This window comes from Schistosoma mansoni (genome assembly GCF_000237925.1).
Source record: "Schistosoma mansoni, WGS project CABG00000000 data, supercontig 0551, strain Puerto Rico, whole genome shotgun sequence".
Taxonomy (NCBI): Eukaryota; Metazoa; Platyhelminthes; class Trematoda; order Strigeidida; family Schistosomatidae; genus Schistosoma; species Schistosoma mansoni.
The window spans coordinates 621-8636 of record NW_017386340.1 but is presented as its reverse complement, the minus strand read 5'-3'; positions in this window follow the sequence as shown (position 1 = coordinate 8636).

The following is an 8016-nucleotide window of genomic DNA, read 5'->3' as shown; positions in this document are numbered from 1 at the left end:
GCGCGTGCATATATATATATATATATATATATATTCATACAATGAGATTGGTTTGATAATTTGACCTTAAATATGATCAGTTCCAGGAGGCAACATTGTAAATTTACTGACCTGATTTCATTTTCGAGTGTTTCACTGTGTTGTTTTTCCTTATTCATAATTTAAATGATGCTACTTTACATCATAACACGCATTTGATCTACATTTATATGAAAGTGGTGTATGATTATTTGTCCGTTTATTTATTGTTATTATATGTTTTATATCTTAATCTAGAGAATTAGTTTGTAAACAAAATTCAGTAGAACAGTCAGTTAGTTTGTTTCACCTCATTTAATATAAGAAATTGGATAAATAAATTATTATTTGATAGGTTTTCTGTTCAAGTTTCGACAAATTTCGGTCATAACGACCTAGATTTTATGAATAAATTTATTAAAAAGATAATTACTCTGAAAAGCAGAACAAATCCAATCATTTTGAGATTAAAATTAATAATTCTTCGATTACTCAATAGAAATTTTGCTAAATGAACGACTTTTCGGATAGCAAAAAAATCAGAATTAAGCAACCCTATGATTCCAGCCTAATTTCTGTATACAAAGCAATCTCTTGTTTTATCGTGGTCTTAACCCCACTCTATCTTTTGTGCTCACTAATTAATGGTTATTACACCTTTACCATTTCTTTAAAACCATTTAATAAGTATTATTAAATTTAATTTTTTACTTCATATTTATCAAATGAACAGTGATAGAATTAATTTAAGTTTAAGTAGTACAAAGGATATTCAGTAAACTATTCTTTCCTGCGTTATTCTAAATTTTAGGTTAAGAAATCTACAGAAGCACTTGTTTAAACAATATTAACTAATCATCTATAAGTACATAAATGAGCTATTTTCTTGCGTTCATTTTTGAGGGTTCCTAAAAATGATCTTCACTTATACTCATAACATTAAAATCTCTTCATAAAGAGATTTGGACATCTTTCATATATGCAACATAATTTGTTTTAATTCATTAATTACTAATCTTAAAATGATGGAAATGAATTATAAACGGATTTTAAATTTTTACGTTTAGTTCCCGTGTGTAGTGAATTTACACCAGTTATCTGACATAAAAATATATAATGTACACAGATATAAAGTATTGGACGTCAAGATATTAGTTTTAAATTAGTGAATAATATTAACGCTATCATTTGTTTCATTAAACTAGGTCTCTTACAGTTTGATAGACAGAATGTACACTTTCTTAGATATTTTAATGGTTTTATTTAAACTGTAGCTAACTCGAAATGACTCTCTATATATATCGATTCTTGTATGAAAATTGCTGTTAATTATTTTTTTCAATGAAAAGAACTAGTATTACTAACATGGTAAGCAGAGACGGATAGTGGCTAGCAGTGGAATCCAGGACGCGCGTTTCGTCCTATTTGGGACTCGTCAGCTGGATGTACCTGCATCTCAGAGTTGATGTTCACTCTGGGACTCGAACCCAGTACCCTCGCTTCAAACGCCATTTCGTTATCCACTCGGCCACTGAGTCCTGATAGCTACTTGCTTGTACGATGGGGTGAATTTTAAATTCACTTAGTATTGTTTGTTTGAATCTTCCCATCGATGTGTTAGGACTGCAACTGGTCAGTCTCTAATTGACATATTTGCACATATATATAGTTCAGCAAAATAGGAATGATTTGGTGGGTATGAAATGTGAAATAATATTATAATTCACGATGTAGGAGCATATAAAGAATGAATGAATCTGTGCTGATCCAGTCGATTGTATGTTATATCATCGAACAGTTAATTAATATCACCACTCTGATATTAACCTCTCGACAGGCTTCAGTCTAACGATCAGTAACTTCATATACTGATGCCAAGTCTTAGTTTGGTCACTACTTGTTTTCTCATACCAAAAAGTCTGCGGATAGGGATAGGCGGTAGCTGATATTAAGTAGTATGTCACAATTGCCTCGTTCTATGAACGTACACAACCTCGTGAATCTCACCATTAATCAGTTGGTGATCCCATCATCTTCGAGTGATGCCTCGAAGGGTTTTATAATTGGGTACTGTTATGTATTTTTTTGGGTCAGGTATTAGCCGTATAGTGGTTACTGTTGGAAAAGTCAAATCCCCAGAACTTACTTGGTAAATGGCTTAGTTTTGTAGTTTTATTTTGGAAATTTGAATAGCTGTTTTCGCGCCAAACGCGCTCTTTTTACCTTCACGTCATATTTCCCACTTGTAAACTATCTCAAGCGCTATTGGTCCATTGTTTCTTTGTGTGTGCTATTTATTAATGATGCCCAAGGACAATTTGTTGCTGTATATATACGCTTGACTTTTTCCCTTATTTGATTGCTTGTACTCGGCTGCTTACGGAATACATATATTCCCCTACTTGCCTTGGACTTCTTCATCTAGTTAGCGGGGCCTGGGACAACAGATTAGAATAGCTTATCGTGTCATTGTGTCATTGGATTTCGTTCGTTACCGCGGAAAATCGATTTAGTTCAAACATATCAGTTACGTAACCCAATTACTTCACTTCCTGTGGTTAGGCTATGTACAAGTACTGACTAATTGTGAAATAACAGTTTGCATTCAAAGAGACCGAGAAAATCCTAAACATTGTTGTTTTGTTACTTAATGATGTTAGGCGTCTTCGGACTGTCTCATAAAACAGGACTTCGCTATGTACATATCCAAATAAAGCTTCGATTGATGATATGCAGCGTTATAATGTGACTGAGTGATGGTTGTTCACATGACCAAATTATTGAATAATTTGAGATCAAATATAAGGAACCACCATGAATGATCTTTTTGATTTAATAAGATGACGTACCTATGTACAAAATATTAATACGGGAAGTAAGATAACGTAGGTGGTTGGAGGAAATCAGTTTGTAGACCAATTACTATTAGATCAATAAAGTTCTGAGCGTTAGGTTCAATTCTTGCAAGTTTTATTACCTGGAAGTTATGGTCAGTGGTGTTCAGAATATTCATTGTTTCCCTAGTCAAATCTACAACCAACCTATTTAAAAAGTGAAGTGGTGCAATATTCTCATCGTGGTACATCGTTGAATCCTCTTTAAGTACTTCTTCCTCTTGAGTACATGTTAACTGATTTTAGCTAGATGGGTTTCTATACTCTTCTAGTAAGTTAAATGGTGACATAGCATGTGATAAGACTTTCGATTTCAGATGGATATCTGTCTCGATTACTTGGTCAATCCTAGAAATCTTAGTAAAAATGAGATCATAGATTTTCTTAGCAGAAAACTGGAGTCTGACAATTAAAGATTTCTCATAATTGAAAGCATGAGTCAATTGATGCTAGACCACCATGGAAAACCTGGAAACACTGGACGGCCGTTTCGTCCTATTATGGGACTCCTCAGCAGTGCGCATCCACGATCCCGCTCTCGCGAGATTCGAACCCAGGACCTACCAGTCTAGCTTCAATTGACTCATGCTTTCAATTATGAAACATACTAAATCTCCATAAAACCCCTTCTGAAAGATTTCTCAAATGATTCAATTATATGAAGAAGTAACCCCATGTTTTCTGCTACATTGTTCCATCAAATTTTGCCACTGGAAAAGTTCGATATTAAGTCTTGAAGAAGTAATAAAATTAATAAGGTATCGATTGGCGTAGAACAATCATTAAGTATTTAAGATCCGGACTAACTTCTCCCAACTTAATCGTTGCTATCTAGTTTGTGTAGATGCGTATTTTCCATTCATTGACCACCATACACCAATGTTCTGACAATACAAAAGTTTTGTAAATGTTACGCTCTCCACTGTTGGTATTCTATCGAATTATTTTGGATAAATTCATCAAAATGGATACCGATCCAAAGAGCATTACGATTTCATTAAAAGTTTCAGTCTACTAATATTAAATCAGTAGTCGGTCTACGCTTTAAAAATAATACAGATTCCTAATTCATACTCTGTGTAGCGATGAGAGTATTCTCAATATGTGTGAGAAAAAGTTAACTTCGAGAGGTTAGTTTTACTAGAGGAGGTCGAATTACAAGATAAATCTTAATGAAATTGTTAGGGTGGACATTCTTACCGGAGACAGATAAAAGATGGGTTTGTTTTCAATGGCGAGTGCTGTGGTGGGTCCTAGAGCTTCTGAATAGTATCTATGAACAACTCTTCTAGTTTTCACCGTAGGTTGTTACTGTTACAATCTGATATTTGTTCTGTGTAACTTAGCTTTCCGTACATTTGTGTTCGCAACGTTCCTTCACTAACTTTACTTATTGAGGCATTCAAGGATGCAATTTTGTTTTCTGATTCTTCTTTCGATTACTTAGTCGTATGAACTAAATACAACCAAGACTTCTCTATTCGTTCTCTCCATAATTAATTGTAATGCTACGTACATACTCAGATTTCGCCTTCAATTCACTAAATGTTATCTATTTTAGGTGTTTAGTATGTAAGTGTTGTGTGTATCAAGAAACTACTTGGTACTCATGTAAAGTGACCTCATTCGTCTTAAAATTTAAAGTGGATTGATTGATGTATGAGCACAGTATTTTCTGGACGTTATCAAATATTTAGGTTTTTCTGAAAAGGGAAATTAGCACAATGACTTTTATACTGATTGGAGACTTAGTGTGGAGGCAATAACTGAGTCATATAATAAGTTCTCTATTAATGACTTATCAAGTATGAATCCTATCATTATGTACACTTTGGCTTTGATTAGTAGCTATTTTCATGTTGAATTTCCTACATATGTGTGTGCACTTATGCTACTTAAAACCAATTCCTTTTTCTCAACCGTTAGTGTATTGTTTCATATCCATTCTTTGAGCTCTTAAGTTAATGAGTTGGTCTTCGTAAGTATTCATCACTCTAATATACCAATCATATCGAATCAAGTAATCAATCTGCTCAACCAAGTTTGACAAGTTGAAATTAAATTTTGACAATCAATTATGAAATCATTTATAGGTCACAATTCTTGATTGCGTAATGATTGATTTGCTCACTGATATAAAGTTTATGAAAGTTGATTTTCTAGGTCAATTGTCAAAATTGATAAATGCCACTATAGTAGATTGAACGTTGAATAAGTGTTGCTTACTTTATTATTACTAAACACTAATGTACTAATGATATAATTTCTAACATTTGAATATCTTGGTAATTAAATTGAAGAGACTATAAATAGAACCCAGGTAACTTTTCACATGTACTATTATATTCTTATATTAAATATGCTGCCTACATTCAATCTAATATAACTGTTGATGAAAAGTGCTTTTCAACTATTTAGAATAGATTATCATTTACAGGATAAGTGAAACATTCTAATCATTACAAATGCCCTGGTACGGCCGAGAGTGGGGAGAGCCCGCTCTCCCTCTCGAAATGCTCTCACATGACCACGCGTATATAGCCTCTGCCAGCGAAGTCCTACTCACTGCTTTCTCGTGGCTGGGGTGTTGTGAACGGTACTGGGTTCGGGTCCTGAAGTGGACATCAACTCTGGGATGCAGATATATCCAGCTGACGAGTCCCAAATAAGACGAGACGCGTGCGGGATTCCACTGCTAACCATCGTCCATCTTTGCTTATAAAACAATTGGAGAGTATTATTTGCTAGTAACCAATTTGTATTGGAAATTACTGGTCTGTTTATTATGCCAAACTATTTATTTCTCAGTTTGAAAGTGACAAATATTTCTTCTCCATACAATCAGTCTGTATGAAATATAAGACAATATGAATGTTAATCAACAGGCAGCCAAGGTTTCATGCTTGTTGTCAGTCATCGTTTAGAAACTGGAGGGTACTGATAGTTCTTCGGTAGTGGGGACTTTTTCCATACAGTGCGATTCGATTTGTTCTTATTTGAGTGAAATTTAGAGTTTGTGTTACATCCTATTATAACACATATACTGTCTACAAAATGTGAATGAAGTCAAATAGGATGAGTTTTTATATAAAATTTATATCTTATCAATTTATTGGGCTTTATGGATATATATATATTGCTATGTAGAGCTGAAGGTCTCTTATTAGATTGGAGGTTCGCCATTGATATTATGGATGGTTCGGCATCACTTTGGCAAGTTTTGCTGGCTGTTCGTACGCATAATCGGTTTACTGGTGGTTGCTTTTCAGTATTCTCAAGGGCCATTGTCATTGGGACGTTGTAAGGCATGTCGCCATTGCTAACATTAATGAGTTTGACTTTAGTGTAAACGCAATGGGTCAACTTTATCCTGGTTATGCTGTGCATAATTGATTTACGCGACCATTGATCGGAATAATTATTCATATGATGTGAATGTGTATATGAATGATGTGAATGGTCCATCAGGGTGTTTGGTACCTGTGTGGTTGAGCCACAGGATTGAGCTGTACTATTCAGATTGTAGCGTTGAAGCCTAGATGGTGTCCGGTTCTCTTGTGAAGCGGGTTTGGGCTGTACTGCACGGGTTATGAAGTTGAAGCCTATATGGTGTCCGGTTCTCCTGTGAAGCGAGATTGGACTGTACTGCACATGTTATAAAGTTTAAGCCTGTATGGTGTCTGGCTCTCCTGTGAAACGAGATCGGGCTGTACTGTTTGGGTTATCACGTGAAAGTCTAGATGGTGTCCTGTTCTCCTGGAAACCAATGTAAAAATTACCCTGGCCTACAACGGTATATTATATAACTGTTAATAACTACGTTATATAATTCTTAGTGACGATATATCGTCTGTTAGCAAAAGCATTTAGTATCTTCCTGGGCAGATTAAAGTAGATCGTCGTTTTATGAAGTCAGTGATTGTCGGTTGACGATGTGTCAAATGGTTCATAATTCCTCTTTATTCCTATCATATTGCTATTCACTAACACTAACTTCATCTAGGTTTTCATGTTGTTACTGGCTAACATTCTTTTTTTCTGTATGTTAAATATAATCAGATGAGTATTTATTCCATGTTGTAGATTGCTAATGATCCAGTATCTTTTATATGAATAAGATTTAGTGATTTTTCAAAGTCTATATTATTCCATCCGAATCCTTTAGAATTCAGTATTTGACTATTGTTTATCTATAGTTGAAATCATGAGTCAATTGAAGCTAGATCACCGTAGAAAACCCCTGGAAGCATTGGACGACCGTTTCGTCCTATTGTTTATCTCATTAATATATATATCTAATTCATTTTCATATTTATTCATGTCACTTGTTTATTGTTCTCTATATATCACTATTATTGACTTGAAACAAAATGAGATCGTCTAAATATACACAGAACAATCAAATATTCTCTTCATTGTGTATATCTTACAATGTAAAGCATTTATATTATCAAAAGTAAACATTGTTAATATAGTCGTTTGATGGGTGCAACACATAATAGTTTATTATATGAAGTAAGGTATTTAGATATAAAGGGATAAGTATTAGTAATAATAAATATATCAAATGTTCCAATTAATGAAAGGGATGTTTCATTACATTGAATGTTTATTTTCAATGCTTTATCAACTGTATAATCATAATAATACTTACACTTCATATATACAAATAATTAGTTAGGATGATCTATATAGTGTATGTTTTGGTTGGTAAGTATTGAGTTTGTAAACAATCCATTTATTGTACATTATACACTCAGATGGAGCTCAACAAGCTATCATTCTATATCAATGGAGATGAATAATGATTATCAAAGCAGTCCAGGATGTGCATTTAGTCCTGTTTGGAACTTGGCAGCTGGATGTACCTGCATCATTGAGTTGATCTTCATTCAAGGACTCGAATCCAGTATAGCTTGTTTCAAAAGTTATCACGTCATTCATTTAGCTAGAGAATTCAGATAGCCATTGTCTTATGTAATTAGTGAAAACAGAAACTGATTAACTGCAATCGTCAACCCTAATAGGAAGATCCGAACAACCAATAAAAATTTATTATGTTTGATTAAGTCGGTATATTGATCACCTTTATTACAGTTTTATG